Source organism: Polistes dominula, unplaced genomic scaffold (assembly GCF_049000335.1).
Source record: "Polistes dominula isolate Pdom_NZ unplaced genomic scaffold, Pdom_raw_medaka contig_78, whole genome shotgun sequence".
Taxonomy (NCBI): domain Eukaryota; kingdom Metazoa; phylum Arthropoda; class Insecta; order Hymenoptera; family Vespidae; genus Polistes; species Polistes dominula.
Window position 1 is genome coordinate 135,337 of NW_028301042.1, and position 16,290 is coordinate 151,626.

The following is a 16,290-nucleotide window of genomic DNA, read 5'->3' on the forward strand; positions in this document are numbered from 1 at the left end:
AGCAATCGAACAATCGAGCAATCGAACAATCGAACAATCGAATATCGAACATCGTAAGAAATTAACTAGATAGTTGAATTTTTAGCCGCTAGATGTCGGGACAGGTATTACAAGATAATTCGCCATGACAGTTTGACGCGTACGTTACCGCTCTCTGGTGAATTAGTTTGTAAATAAGATTCGCGCAGGCACTATGACATTTCTCACCCCTACGTTCTCGGCAGTCTTTAAAGCGCGGGCTACAGTTCAAGTTGCATTTTAGATGTGAACGAATGCACATCGTTGTTTTCGGTTATACGGGAATGCACTTTTATTTCGTGTGAATATCGAAGAAAATAGTTTTTCCCTAAGGTTAGTGTTCATTGTGATTCGTCTGGTTTTCAAGTCTAATCTAGTGTTTTTAGGTGAGTCTTTTAATTATTACAATATTATATTGTATAAACGAATGAAATATTTGATTGTCACATATAAAAGACAAATTGTGTCAGATATTATTTCTGCACTCTTTTCCTACAGTTGACATTTTTAAACTAATGAAAATAATCATATTTTTTAAATAGACAAAATAATTACTTAAGAAAAATAATAATCTCCCAAAGATAATACGAGTTAATAGATTGGATAATATTTATTCGATTATTATACAATAAAAAAGATTATATTAATAAGAGTTTTTTGATATTAGCTTGAACAACTACTTTTCTTTCTTGTCGTTTGTTTTTATCTAACAAATTGTACACGATATTACACACGCACACGCACACGCACACGCACACGCCACGCACATGCACGTGCATCCCTCGCAAGATGTCACGCGCGAATTTATCGGAGCATTTTCGTTACGATTGATGAAACTAATGGTGACGTATACGTTGGATTTATTTCTATCGTATCAAGAGTGAAGTGTTCATTAATATTCTAAATATTCACAACTACTTTTTATGGACTTTAGATCATGCATTTTCAAAGTGTTTATTTCTATTTGTATATCTGTGCGTGTGCGTACGTGAATTTGCTTTGATCACATTTTGATTATTTCTTTCAATTTATTCGAAAAACAACGAACAATATTATTGCAAAGAATCGAAAGAATTGTTGTCATATAGTCCAGTCACACCCGCATGCAGCACATAATGTACACATTATGATTATGTTATGTACATCGATATATTAATATCCTTACGTCACGTAAACGACGATCAGTATTGTCCAACGAGGTGTGCGTGAAACCTATCGCGTTTGTAGAAAAATGATAGCTATCGTCTCCATTTTAATCGCAACTGGCCGTATTCAAAATCGTTGAATTTCGTGACGGGTGTACATTTAAAAAGAAACACACACACACGCAGGACACCAAACCGGATATATTATCCCTACGTGGTAATATAAACTGTACGAACGCATATAGCACGAAGAAGAGTATCCTCTTTCCTGATATTTCCATTTTTTTTTTATATCTCCTACACGTATCTTTTTTACTGCTCTTTTATATTCGCTCGGAATTTTTCCACCTTTTTTTCTTATATATATCATATTTTTGGTGTTTATATATTTTCATGAATATGAACGATTATTTTTTGTCTTTCTAACTAAAAACTTTGATTATTGTCTAGGACGTTTTCATATTATTTTTGGATAAAAAGAAAATGGGTATTATGGGGGGGCAGTGAAGTAAATAAAGCTTACAATATTTGAACGTGTCAGAAGAAGTAACGCAATGGTCACGTAAGGATATCAAAAGAAAGAGAAGGATAAAAAGAGGAAAAGTTATCTTTCGCAAGGAATCCTTTTTAACGCTATCCTGTTCACTCGATTTACGTTCGATTTTGGTCAGGAGCCAACTAATGTTCCGAGTAAAGCGTTACTTGCTTTCAAACTTTCCACGAGAAAAGAAGAAAACCCAACTAAGCTTTGCGTTTGTTAACTAATAAGAACAAATCATCGACTTCTTCTTCTTCTCCTTCTGCTTCTCCTTCTGCTTTTCCTTTTCTTTCATAAAGATAAATGCTACTTTTTTTTATAAACTATGTTGGATTGTTTGCGTGTTACGTTCTCATCGATGTAGCAATACATTATTCGTAAAAGGTGTAATTACCTATATAGTAGATTTAGCGTACTATCTTGCGTGTCGGATAAGTGTTTGAAGATGTTAGATGGGAATCGTGAATTTTCATTTTTTACAAAATTTAACATATAAATTTCTATGTATTTCTGTAACACGTTAGAAGTGGAAAATAAGTCTGTTTGAAGTAAGGGCATGTAATGTGCGTCATAGATCGTTGGAACGTAACATATATATATTGTATATATACATATATGTATGCATACATATATGCATATAGATATAGTCAGAAGGAAGGTAGCTTTCAACTTTATCTAGTCTGCATACACGTACCGAAATTATTCTAGCGACGAAAAGTTCGTCGGAAGTTTCTCTCTCTCTCTCTCTCTTTCGGTCTCGTTGTAGGAGTCTCTCGGTGTACTATAACTTATGTTTCTCTCTAAGAGAAAGAGTAACAAGTTGAGAAAGAGAGAAAGAGATAAAAAAAAAAAAAAAAAAAGAAACAGTTTCAGAGACAATATAAAATTCCAAAGGTAACATTTATGTAGGTATAGAAATATATGCATACCTACCCCAAGCGTTTTAAAGTATTTGCCCAACAAGGAAAAAGTTACATTTGTACACTTGGAATGAAGAAAAGTATTATTTTGTTATTAGCGACATATGATTTGAAGAAAAATAGTCTAAAAATAGGGTCGATCGAGTTAAATTGAGAATGAAAAAAATAAACTGTTAGATATCTGGTTTTGTCGGGACGATAACGTTAACCAAGCGGATATAATTCTTACTCTCTTTCACGTTTACTACTGAATTACTGTTCGAATCGATTTCCATTCTCTCTTCATTCGTTACATACTGTACACGTGTAATACATATACGGAGAGTTTGGTGAGCCAGTACAACCACAATTTATTTGAAAATCTCAACAATGGCGTTCTCATTAAGCTACTTGCTTTCGAACGAACAGTGCTCTCTCTCTCTTTTCATCAGCTGACATTTGTTTGCCGAAGAGATCTGTTCGGGTTTCATCGACGAATAGGCAGAGGGTATGTAGCACGATAAGAGAAAAGAATTTCCTTTTGGAGCTAACTGATTGGTCCGATCGAAAGTCGATACGTTTTCGATCGAATTCGAAACCCACTATATCGACTCTCTATATCGACTCTCTATATCGACTCTATATCGACTTTCGAATAGACCACCTAATTCGTGCTACATAGTCGTTTATAGAGTCCAACCTAGCGAAGCTTAAGCTCTACTCAAATTCGTCTATTTTATAAATGCTGCCTGCTAATCGTAATAATCAACTAAATTACTGAATAAAAAACAATTGATTATCTTTTGATTATATACTTTAATTAGATACGTGCTTCGGCATTAAGGAGAGGCCTTTATACGTACCACCTGGATATGTATATAGTTAAGTTTATAAATTTTCCTAGTTGCATCTAGCACTACGGAATTGCAATTTATTTAATAAGAGCCTCTAATCCGCGCTACATCGCAATGCATTAAGGTAGTTACGAATTCCTTCTTGTTCTAATCGAGTTACAAGTTTCTGACTCTGGCACGAGCTCTAACAGGGAAATGTTGATAATGGTGTACAAACTGGCTGTGAAAAATGTTACGAGAAAAGTGGTCATAATTAATTTCTTTCTTGATAAACTTTCAATTATCTCATTAAGATCAATTAAGTGTTAATATAACGTTATTCTTTATTTTCGATCTTTTTTCTTTTCCTTCCTAGTTGAAATTCATTTCAATAATAGTAATTGTAACAACACATGGACGGAAACTTTGTTCATTATAAAATGAGGTACATAATAGCAATCAAGTCGAGTGTAAAAGAAAATGAAAAAAAGCAAACGCACTTTTAAAAATATACAGTGACACAAACTTTGACAAGTGAAACATGCGTGGAGATTCGAGGTATCATCGCGAACGATAAATTAAATTAACGATACGTGCTTTATCGTCCAGAAAATCTGCTTTCACTATTTTCTCTCTCTTTCTTTTTTATTTATATTTATTATATTTTTGTTTTGTTTTTGTTTGTTTGTTTTTTTTTTTTTTTTTTTTTTATAACGATACATTTTTTCCAAAATTGCACAAGCTTCAACAAATGAAACGTTATTAATTACTCATATTCCAGGATTAAATATCATATATAATCGTATTTTATGCGTTACACTTTTCAATCCCCTTTTACCACTGCAACAAGCCCTTCTTGTATGCTACAATTATTTCCAAATATATAAAAGCGTATATATTTATATATTTGTGTATTTTGTATTTTTTGTCAATAAAAAAAAATTGTTCAGAACTTAGCCTCGAATTTCCGATACTACAGTCGGGATTGGCTTTAAGCTTAGTCGATCCTTCGAAGGATTTATGAGGATGATTATGAACGGAGCTTTAGCGTTCATTACATTGTATGTAAATCGCGAGGATTTCTAACGATTGAATTTCCCATTCTTTATCGATACTCTACGTGCTTCCTTTTCTTCCTATTATTTATTTTAATTTATTGTTATCACATTTCCAATAAATCACCTGCAAAGATTACGCCTTTGAAATTTATTGCAATGTTAGACTAAAATACGTAGAATTTGTAAAAATGATTTACACATATAGATAAAATATTATATCTTTTTTTTATTAAATTTTGTTGTTGTTAAATTTATCTAAAGAAATCCTTGATACATTTACACATTCAACACGAAGAACAAAATCGTATTACGAACGTACGTGTAATATGCGATCGCGGGATTTGTGAACGTATGGTCGCAATAATAAAAGTTACCCTTCCAACGTAATAAATGCGTTTTTGCATTTCTTCTTCCATTCTTATCGATTCTTCCAATGTATATGGAATATACACACCCATGCACGCACATGTACATATATCTCTATATATCTTTGTATATCTCTATATACATAGAGATATGTTTCTCAAGCTCTATCTCCAGTTCCAGTTCTCATCCAGCTATTACGAACACGCTTGCTACTTTTATACCCATAATACCCATAATACCCATAATACCAAGCCCATTACTTTTTATCACTTATCTGTTGATCTCTCGCACGCCAAGTCGTCTGAGAATTTCTATGAGGGAAAATTTTTTTAAACGTCTCGTTTAAACTCTTCACACGCTCTTTGCGAATATAACCAAGTTTTATATGTACACATACCAACACAAACCTATACAATATATAGTTAAATATATATATTTGTTGTTGTTTTTCTAAAACTATACACTATTTTGGAATGAAACATTTTGGATCGGTTTTGAAAAATGATAGAAAAATATTTTCCTAATTGTAAATACGTAACGAGTTTATAAACACCAGGTAGAGACGGTTAATATTCATTAAAAATTAATAACAAGAGGATCATTAAAAGTACGGTGTACATTGTTGAATGTTTAAATAATGGATATCTCTCTTACTCGTCTCAATTTTCTACCTTTCTAAATAAGCAATTTTCCCTGGGGGAAAAACTTTTGCAGAAAAGGAAAACTCTCTCTCTCTCTTTCTCTCTCTCTCTCTCTATGTCGCGAAACGTTAATTATACACAAATTAACGTTCAAATCACATTTCAAATATATTTTTATAATAAATCGTAATAAAGAGAACATTTTTTGTTCTTGTCATACTCGAAAAATGTTCTTTTCTTTAATCCTATTAAGAAGGAGGAAAAGTGTTCAACGTAGATACGATGAAAAGCCAAAGGGAATGCGCATCCGGGACTAGAAGAAAAAGTCACATTTTTCTATTTATCTATCTTTTTTATCATCTATGAAGACGAAAGCGAGAAAGAGAAAGAGAAAGAGAAAGAGAAAGAGAAAGAGAAAGAGATGGATACGATGTCTGGCAGATCTTATAAAAGAGATTCCACATTCACGAAATCCATTTGAAATGTTTATTGAATTTTATTCTCACAGTTAGGAGGAAATAAATATTAGACGTTGAAACAAATAAATAAGTAAATAAATGTTAAGAAATGAGAAGAATTTGAATGAATAATTGAGGAAGATTAAAGTCAGAGTTAAATTAGAAAAGCTCACGTCACAGATAATATTGATGATAAACTGTACAAAATAAAAAGAGAGAAGGGTCAGGTTGAATTTATCCTCTTTTTCTCTCCTTCCTTTCCTTCCGGTTGAACCCTCTAAGAAGCACATTCGATGGCCGACACTTAAAATCGCTGAGACATGAGTGTGCACCTTTATCCTTACTCCGAATTCACCCTTCTCACTCGACTTTCATAACGAGGTCGACGTCTCCCTTACTTGCCTCGAATGGTTTGATACGAATCATTAAGTTAAAAGGACCAGAGGGTCTTTTCTCTTCTCTCTCTCTCTCTCTCTCTCTCTCTCGCTTTCTTATGACTTTGAGAACTTTCACGAGAGTTCCGTTTTGCTTTGCCATTTTAGATAATTAACGATCACTTTTTTTCTCTCCTACCTTTTCCTTTTCATGAGATTTTATAAGACAGGTCATTATTTGTTCTACTTTTTTTCTAAATTAAAATTATCTCCGGTATTTTCTTTTCTTTGGAAATATTTTCATTAACGATTGACTTAAGAATTATATAATATTACGTAAACTTATAAAAGCTTCATTTCTGTTCGATTTATGTTCGATTTCTGTTCGATTTATTTTCAATATTTTATATCTTACGTACAAACGTTTTGACTAAATATCACATATTGGAATTTAATTATATTGCAGTAATAAAATACGATAAAATCAATAATTATGCATATCTCATTTATTTATCTTTTTAATGAAACTCTTGAAAAAATATCTTATTAACGTTTATATTCATTTTATTATATTTCAATATGGCAATAAAAGAATGTAATGACGGTAATTATTTGATCGTTTATTTTCTACTTTATCTAACTCGAATGAATCGATTTTTGACGATTGCGTTTAAACATTTCATTCATTTTTCTTTCATAAATGAAACCGATTAAAATATTTGAAGTAAATATGCATGTTCGAATTTATATTGATCTTGTGGAATAAATAAATGTTTAAACAATTCAATTTTGTTTTGTTCAAAAAGATATAAAATATTGGAGTATCTATCGTAATGGAAAAACTAGGAAATCGATATAACTTTGAAAATTTTCCACAAAAGATTCTCTCTCTCTCTCTCTCTCTCTCTCTCTCTCTCATCTCTACTCGATTTATTTTTCGCAGTTCTTTACATTCACGAAACGGCTAAACCGAGACTAAAAACTTGTTATTCCTTCCCTTCCTTTATTTACCGATCGCTCGTGGACCACGTTTCGTACGAAATAAAACAAGGCAAATAGAAGGATAAAGTACACAGAATACACCGTGGAAAAAGGTAGGTAGATAGATAGATAGATAGATAGATAGATAGAAAGATAGATAAAAAGAGACAGAGATACTTGACGAACTGTGCTGAAACAGCGAGAGAAGAGTAGTAGGGAATGGGGTAGTAGGGGGTAGTAGGGGGATAAAGGGCGGTGGTAGTTTGATATCGAGGTGGATAAAAAGCGTCACTGAGTTTGTAGTAGTTATCGCAACTTACGGATTATTTTCACGAGCTGTGCGTGCAAACGTGCGATAATTAATTCTTTTTAAAGGCCTACACATTTTTTCATTAAGAATATTACGAAGACGACGTTTAAATCATACAATTGCAAATTGCAAATTCTTTTTTATTTCACAAATATACTTATATATATTCGTATAAAATACATTGTAGAACTGTGCACAATTATAATTGTTGTTGATATTTAAATCAATGGAAAATGCAATGAGTGATGAGTAAATAGTTGAACGAGTAAATGTTCCAGCTAAAACAGCAGTAACGGTACGAGATGTATTCTGTTAGACCAATTCGATATACATTTACCACGCATTTTGGGTCGTTGTTTTCATGACTGACAGATACAACTACGAAATTAGCCTTGCGGCTAAGTGTCCACCATGAAACAGAATTATTCTCGATAATTCTACTACGAGTACATAATACATACATATGTATTAACAAATGAACAATTTCGCGAGAATTCTAATCATTTCTAAAGAAACATTTTCTACTCTATGAGTCTCGTAGTATTGCGAAACACCCTGTAGATAATAATATTTTATCTACGAGAATGAATTTTTAATAGTAAAATGTGAGACAAATTAACTGAAATTTGTCCGTCTCCTTTTTCTACTAGTTTCGTACGAAAATTTCTATTTTCGTGAGACCAGTGTCCCGTATGAATAACTAAATCAGTGTGAATTCACGATTATCTCTACTTTTATTTCTCTCTCGCATGTGCATTCTTCCAAAAATAACGACCACGAATTAATTCGAAAGAATAAGAGAAAACTTGCCGCTCGTTTACCTCCGTTGCCATCTTTTTGCCTTTTTTTCTCCCTTTTTTTCTCCCTCTTTTTGCATATATTTTTTCGAAAGGTAAGAGGGAGGGCTACAAAAAAATACTTCACTAAATTAGATTTCTAAACCTGCTTGGAGTTTTCTCGTTCAAAAGAACTTTCCTAACTTTCCTAGGAGATTATGGCAAGAGAAGGAAGCTTGTTGGTTCAAATGAAAACATGCTAATTCTCGTATGTTCCTTCTTTCTCTTATTACTCTTAATCGTTTATTTTTTATTTTTTTTTTATTTTCAGATTATAAGACAATTTTGTTATCTTTGAAATAAAGAATAAATTATATATGATTGTAATCTTGAAAATAAATGGACGAGTTTGAACATACTATATTATCGCGCAAATGTATAGAAACGAAGAGATATGTTAGGTAGATTATGTAGGTGTTACGGAGTGAATAGCACGTTGTTTCGAGCAAATAAACAGGCCGCGCAATAATCCATCATTAGTTCGCTCGTGAAATTAAATGTGCGACATCGTTTCGCGCATTACGCTTTCCCTAATGGAAATATCATTCGATTCGCGGTTTCAACGCAAAACAGAGAATCGCGATAGAGTCATCGAGGGATACAGAGAAAGATAAAATCAGAGCTAACGATACGAACTTGATACTGATCAACTTAAACAAAAAAAAAAACAAAAACAAAGATAACATATTTTCTAATGAATATTTCCGTGAGCATCGGATTAAACAAGTTCAAAAGAAACCGATAAAAAGTCGACCATCAAAGAGCAAAAAGACACGCTATTTACTCCTTTCGTGAGATTAAACGTATGAACCAAAATGTGGTTAAAATGAAGTCAAAATGAAGTCAAAATGGAAGGAGATCTAATCTTCTTTCTTTTTTTTTCTTTTTGAAAGAATGCACTGGTAGAGCTTTTGGCGAACGTTTAAATATGTATAACGTATGAAGTCATGGCAATTACCATCTAGAACAAGTCGGCGTCTTAATTAGGTCGGCTTGCCGACGACGACATCGACGACATCCATCCACGTCGTCGAGGACGACGAGAATGTCCGTGACGTTGAACGTTGAACGTTAAACGTTGAACGTTCAACGTTGAACGCGTCGACGTGTGTTGTCCACGAAAGACGACCACTCACCCCTTTAACACTTTGACATTTTCATCGGGGTTCCTTGTATATAGGTTGGATGCAGTTTCGCAAGTACGGAGAAAAAGGTAGAATAAATGATACGGCTAACGGGCTTCTCTTTGCTTTCTTTTATGAAAGTGCCGACTTCTTCCTATCGATCAAGATCTGACATGAAAAATGATTTTTCACTCCTGGGATAGGATCAAAATAAAAACTGCGAGAGAGAGAGAGTACTTTTTATATCAATATAATTCATTATATTTGATTATAATATATTAATAATATATTGCATAATGTAATATGAAAGCACACACACACATCGCGCGTATACGTGCTGCATATAGGTTGATGAGTAATCCAGAAAATAATGATGAGGATATCGGAGCGCAGCAATTTAAATTAAGGTAGGGAGAGTGAAAGAGTGAATGAGGAAGAGGTGCTTACTCTTTATTTAATGATCTCGTCGTTCACGAACTTTACCTCGTGGTTTTGTTACGAGGGGCGAATTTGGGAAATTTTAGAGGCAAATTAAAATTTAATTTCAACTGATGGGGAATCCTTGTTTTACGTAGAAAGTTTTATGGATGAAAAAAAAGATAAAAATAAAATTGATAAAAAAATAATAATTATATATGCACATACTTAGCCGATATCTATAAGTGTAGTATATCCTAAAGGGATTTCAATGAATCATAACACCGTTCAGATCTATTAGGAATTTTAATAAATTCATATATTTTATATTTTACATTATATACATTCTAATGGAGATAATTATCTGAGAAAAGTAAGAAAACTCTTATATAGACACTTTGAAGTTTCAGATGATCCATCGTTTATAAAAGTAACTTCGACATTACTCCAAGTTTCATGTTTCATACAAATTTGACATTTTATCGAATAATTCATGGTATACGTATAAAGCTCGTAATTATTTCTCAGATTAAATTAATTCTATCCATTTATATTTCTATATTATATCTAGATTAAACGTACACCCGAGAGGTAATTATCAAATCAATAATTTAATTTATCCTATCATTTATTTTTCTCGGTATGTGTATTATATCATCCGCTCTTCTCACATTTACCGTATCATTTATTATTTATAAATATTATCGATAGTTTAATATTAAAAGTTATTTATTAGAAAAATAATAAAAATGGAAAATAAGCAAGTTTTTTTTTTTTTTTGATTAGAATAATTAGCATAACATTAATTCTCATATAAGTATCTTTCAAATAATATTATCTCTCATTTTTCCTTATTTATCGAAGATAGATTTAACAGTGTACCAAAGAAGTATGCACTTACTTATCTACTCGAGAACGAGATTTTCGATTGAAACGTAAGAATCCTATGGGAAAAAAATAAAAAGGAAAAGATGAAAAAAAAAAGGATAGAAAACGTCTCGAAACTCGAACGTTTCGAAGAAAAAGTTTAAAACGAACCTGACGAACATTCTTCAAATCCGTATCCCAAGTTGTCCTCGAGAACTTTTCAGATCTTTTACTTGCTGCTGATGCCTCTTCTTCTTCCTCTACTACGTCTTTTCCTTTGGAATCTTTCATCCTAACCTTCTATTGTGTCGACAGCGATCCTTTATGGATCCTACGAATATCGATCCTATGGAAACTACCACATTTATTCGAATCTTTCGTCTACCTGTCTCCTTTCGAATAAGTGAAAAATATTCAGAATAATATACTAGATGTACACACAAATTTTCCCAACGATCAAAGCGAATTCAATTCGCGTATAGAATATATTATATCATCATTTTGCTACCTATTGCAATTAGAACAAACGTTGGAATTTGCTAAATTTCATATTTTCACTTCAATGAACGTACCACTGTACTTTTCTCTCTCTCTCTCTCTCTCTCTCTCTCTCTTTAATAGGATCTTCATAAACAATTTATCAATTGTAGTTGTTATCTCATAGACGGATAGTTATACGTTTTGTTGCAACTTTACCGTCAGTTACACTCAAAACAAAAAATGTTTAATGCACGTTCAACTGTAGGAGAAAGTTTTCACTTTGCAAGCATGCACCCGTACACTCAAACACTCACGTACAACGTTGTGTTGCATTGTGAAAAGCTAAATTTCTATCTCTTATTTACACACAATCATATATACATACATAGATTCGACGTATAAGAAGAAGCGCATATCGTATACACGCATACGTACACACATCATACTAAATTACATTCATGCATAGGTAGTCTTATTCTGAAAAGTTAAAGTTCTCTCCCCCTCTGTCCAACTATCGTTTTATTCTCATTCGTTGGAAAATTTAGCTTTCATATCTGTTCGAACTTGAAACATAAAATTCTCCTTTTAATGGCTTAGTTTTCATTAACCGTCAGTCATCACGTTAAAAAATAATTATTTCAATGAACTTGTCAGTTCAATTTTCAAAGCGTCCACAAAAGAAGATTAAAAGTCGACGTAAAGCTTTTTACAAAGTTAATCTAAATTAGTTTGAGTTTTATCGCAATTCAACACATATGCGTGCTTTTATTATTTTTACTATTTAACATATTTTTCAAACTTTACGTCCATCTTTTTTCTCTCCCTCTCCCTATTTTATTTCCTATATTCAAGCACGTTTTTCACAAACGAAAAGACGAGAACGGTTACAAGGAAGGACCTTAAATTCTTGAATCCTTTGTCGCGAATTTAATCCCAGAACACTCATACAGACACTACTACACTTGAATATATTCGTACCTGTTACTGGGGTGACATGGTTTAACCTTTACCCGGCCACAAAGACTACGCTAATCCTTTCTTCTTCTTCTTCTTCCTTCTTCTTCCTTCTTCTTATTCCTTCTTATTCTTACTTTTCCTTTATTCTTTTTCACTTTCCAAGCTTTTCTCTGAGAATGTTACGGTATATACTTTAACCATATACAGAGTGTCCCAATATTATATCTAAATATTCCTATATTGACAATAAGTTACAACTTGACTCGCAAGAAAATAATGTAATCTTTTCAAATGGTCAAAGTTTTATTGGAAAAATGTTTTTCAGCAAAACATAGGATTAGAGGCTTATATTTTGGGCGTATATTTGAAATGGGACACCCAGTATACTTTCTATATAGGTTTCTCTCATGGTACATTTACCTTCTTCGTTTCAGTGATTATCCTTCATTTGGTTCCCCAGCGTGGTTCGCCGCACCTCTCGCGAGATTCTCTACAATTCCTTTCATGTTCCTTTCTCTTCCGATTGTTCGAACCTGAGTCTCCAAGATTCTCTGTGTGTTCTCCGCTCCTGACGATTTTCATGGTCTGAGGATTTCAGATCTATGAAGATGAGGGATTATTATAATTTGAGTTATCTCCAAGCTGAGAGAGAGAGAGAGAGAGAGAGAGAGTGAGACTGATAGATAGATAGATTATATTCTTTTTTAGGATATACCGTAATGTGCAATTATTAGATTTCATTTGACACTAATATTATTTTGATATGACATTTCTACTGCAAGCAAATTTATCTTGACGCTAAATAAAGCAGAATAAAAAGATTGAATAAACATGAAAAGATCATTAGAGTAATAAATATCATTATAATGATAACGAATTTAAAATTAAAGCTTGTTCTTTAGATCGTTTTTTAAGATCAAACGGTAAGATAAAAAAGAAGTACTCTTTTGGTGTTTTAAAAAGAAGGGAGAAAGAAAATAGCAATGATGGCGTCGCGGTATCCAAACCTCCAAGAGAGGCATTGTTATCTTCATCTGCTCATAACTACGTGCTTTCTCTCTTATCCTCTCGGCTAATTCTTCCGAAGCTGCTTAACAAGAATTTGCATACTAACGCGGCCTGAGGATAGCACTGAAGATTAACGCTTCCACCTGAATCTTCTCTCGAACTTTACCGCGACAACGTAAGAAAGACTACGAAAGATCGACCATTTCTATGAGAATAAATAAAATCACCAACATCCTATAAATCCATAAAACGATAATAATATATAAATAAAAGTACCAAATTGGAAATATAATAGTATACTATATATTTTTTCTAGGAAATTCTCTAGTCGAGATCAAAACAAAAACGAGCTCGCACCGAACACCGAGCAATCAACCTTGGCAAGGATCGATCGTCATTCTCCTTCCATCCTTCGACACGTTAAGAGTAACGTAAGTGACGTTTCAAATTATTCAATATTTTTATTTCTAACATTATTTTAATTGATTTTCACTGCAAATCTTAATGTAATATTAATCAATGAACAAACAATATCCTCCATTCGATAGAATCGTTCAATCTGCACATAAACTCACACACACACACACACACACACATTTGCATAGATTTAAATATTTATCTATATGCATCGATGCACCCATACGTTATATGAGTTTTGAAGACATAGGATTCAATGAGATATGACAATGGCAAGCATATGGGACTGGAGCTTATGGTCTTTTCTCTTCAGTATGACATCTGTGTTGACGCAACAATGGCCTTGTCCAATAGATGGTCTCGAGTGTTCGTGGCTACTTGACTCTTTTAACACACTTACCTAACCCCTCACCGACTCAACCCCATTACTGTACCTTCTTCTTTCCTGTTCATATTTCAGTCTATCTCTTTCATTCTTTTTCTTTTTTTCTTTCTATCAGCGTGCATTCATATCAACTATCTTCGTCTCACTCATTCTCAGCTACTATTATAGCCTGTTTACTTCCGGGCAGTCTATTGAGTTTAGAGATAACGTTGAACGAGGCCACATATGGGCCTCATTTTCGGTCGAATGAATGCCCCATTTGGGGTTTGAGGAGAGACGAGGATTGTGGGGATTGGGGGGAAGGCGAGTTAGCATCATTCGAGGCATCTTTTTGGGTTGGCCAATTCGATAATGCCAATGGCCAGAGACGTGGCGTTAATTCAATTTCGCGATAATTAAGGGGTGAGTACAATAAGAATAGGAGGAGAGGAAGCTCTTTTCTACACCTTGTGTGCTAATTCGATTTGAATATACTCGGTTGCTTCTTACATATACGGTTATATTTTTCTTTTCAATTTTATTCCATCTTTTTTTCTTAGAAAGAATTTTATAATGTACTTAATTAGGTTAAGCATAGTTTCTTTTTATGTTTTTGTACTTTTCTCTTGTTAACTTTGCGATGTAATTAAAATGTTTTCATTTTGTTTTTCTTTTTTTTTCTCTTGAATGTCTTTGAATTGTCTTTGGATTGTAATATTAGTTTTGTCTCAAGTTAAGTAGGATAATTAATAAATAGAAGGAAAATGTTATAGAAGTAAGAAGAAAAGGATGTAGGAAAAAATGAGAGAATGGGAGATGAATACATAGATGGAAAAATAAAGATAGTGAGAAAGATATAGATATATAACTGTGACACGTTATGGAACGATGTACGTTTTAATGATAACGAACCAACGCTAATGTTATTAAGCACTTCCACGAGAAGCTCTCCTTCTTCTTCTTTTCTTCTTCTTCTTCTTCTTGGTGGCTCTCGAAAATCCCTAAAACGACTTCCGAGAGAGTATATATGTAGTACTTGGTGAGACTATGTACTGCTACTGTTACTACTACTGTTACTGATATCACTACTACTACTACTACTACTACTACTACTATTAGTAGTAGAAAGTAGCAAGCATCGATCGTCGACATTGTTGGAGTCGAGTGACCGTGGAAAAAGTTAATAAGAAAGAAGAAAAAAGCTTTCATTTTTATGCGAACCTATCCTATACTTATATGTGTATATTTGAACAGGAGGTAGAAGTAAAATGGTGTGGGCAGGGAATGATTGTACGTGTAAAAAAAACGTCGAAAATTCAGTGGGCATGTGTATACTTACATTAGCTGTTTCAATAGCAAATAAAAAATATGAAAAAATCATCCTTCCCAAGTATCCAAACAGATCAAATTTTCCCCTTCTGTCGTTTGTAATTTAATCTAATTTCAATTTAAAAATACTTCCTATAAATTACATAATATATATTTCACATCTATCAATAAACATGTAGAAATTTTGTTTGTAGTAAATAAATCCTGAGAAATTAGAAAATATTCGAAAGATTTGTTAAATATCGCTTGATCGAGCAATAAAAAATGAAAAAAGATATGGGAGTCATTAGTAGAAAAAGAATTTGTTGAAAAATGTTTCTTCGATTAGTGTGAGATATTGCGAACATCTGTATTGTACATAGGTATATAGGTGTACCTATATATGTATACATTTACAGTAATGGATACATATATAAAAGTAGAAGTATGTACGTTCGCCGCATGTATTTATGTGAATGTGTGTATAATGTGTGTATAATGTGTATATAGGTGTGTTAGTAAGGTAGTAAAGTATAGCGTTCATATATGTACCGTCTCATTGAGAATCATCCCATCGAAATTTCCATATTCAAATGGAACGACCGATATATCTGATCGACGTTATTGCACGTAAATGTTATGGATTTAGCGAAACGAGTATGTGTGCTCGTGACAGGCGCAACGGGTATTCGAAAATAGTACTGATAATTCATTCTTTTAGGTCAGATTACTATTTGTTCTCGATCCTTTACTTATTTTCATTTTTTATTTTCTTCCTCGTTTGAATTATTAATGTAATTTAATATTTAAATTAGTCACGGATACAAATTTGTTGTTTAATTTATTTTTATACGTCTCGATAAACATTTTTCTTCTCATTTTTGTAATATT

The 16,290-nt window shown here is 32.8% G+C and overlaps 1 protein-coding gene and 1 long non-coding RNA gene across 4 annotated transcripts in view; one reads left to right on the forward strand and one right to left on the reverse strand.

The window, feature by feature from the left end:
- Positions 1 to 210: 210 nt before the first annotated feature.
- Con (leucine rich repeat protein connectin) overlaps positions 211 to 16,290 on the forward strand; it is a 155,038-nt gene continuing 138,958 nt past the window's right edge. For 2 of the 3 annotated variants that reach the window (XM_015332296.2, XM_015332297.2), the window contains exons 1-2: positions 211 to 404; positions 13,627 to 13,741. The gene's annotated coding sequence lies outside the window, so the exon portion shown is untranslated. The remainder of the gene's footprint in view (positions 405 to 13,626; positions 13,742 to 16,290) is intronic. The other variant, XM_089174999.1, reaches the window with a different exon arrangement.
- On the reverse strand, positions 12,394 to 13,595 carry LOC149031710 (uncharacterized). The gene is made up of 2 exons (XR_016177407.1): positions 12,723 to 13,595; positions 12,394 to 12,472 (listed from the first exon to the last, which is right to left on the reverse strand). It is a non-coding gene; the product is annotated as an uncharacterized LOC149031710 (long non-coding RNA).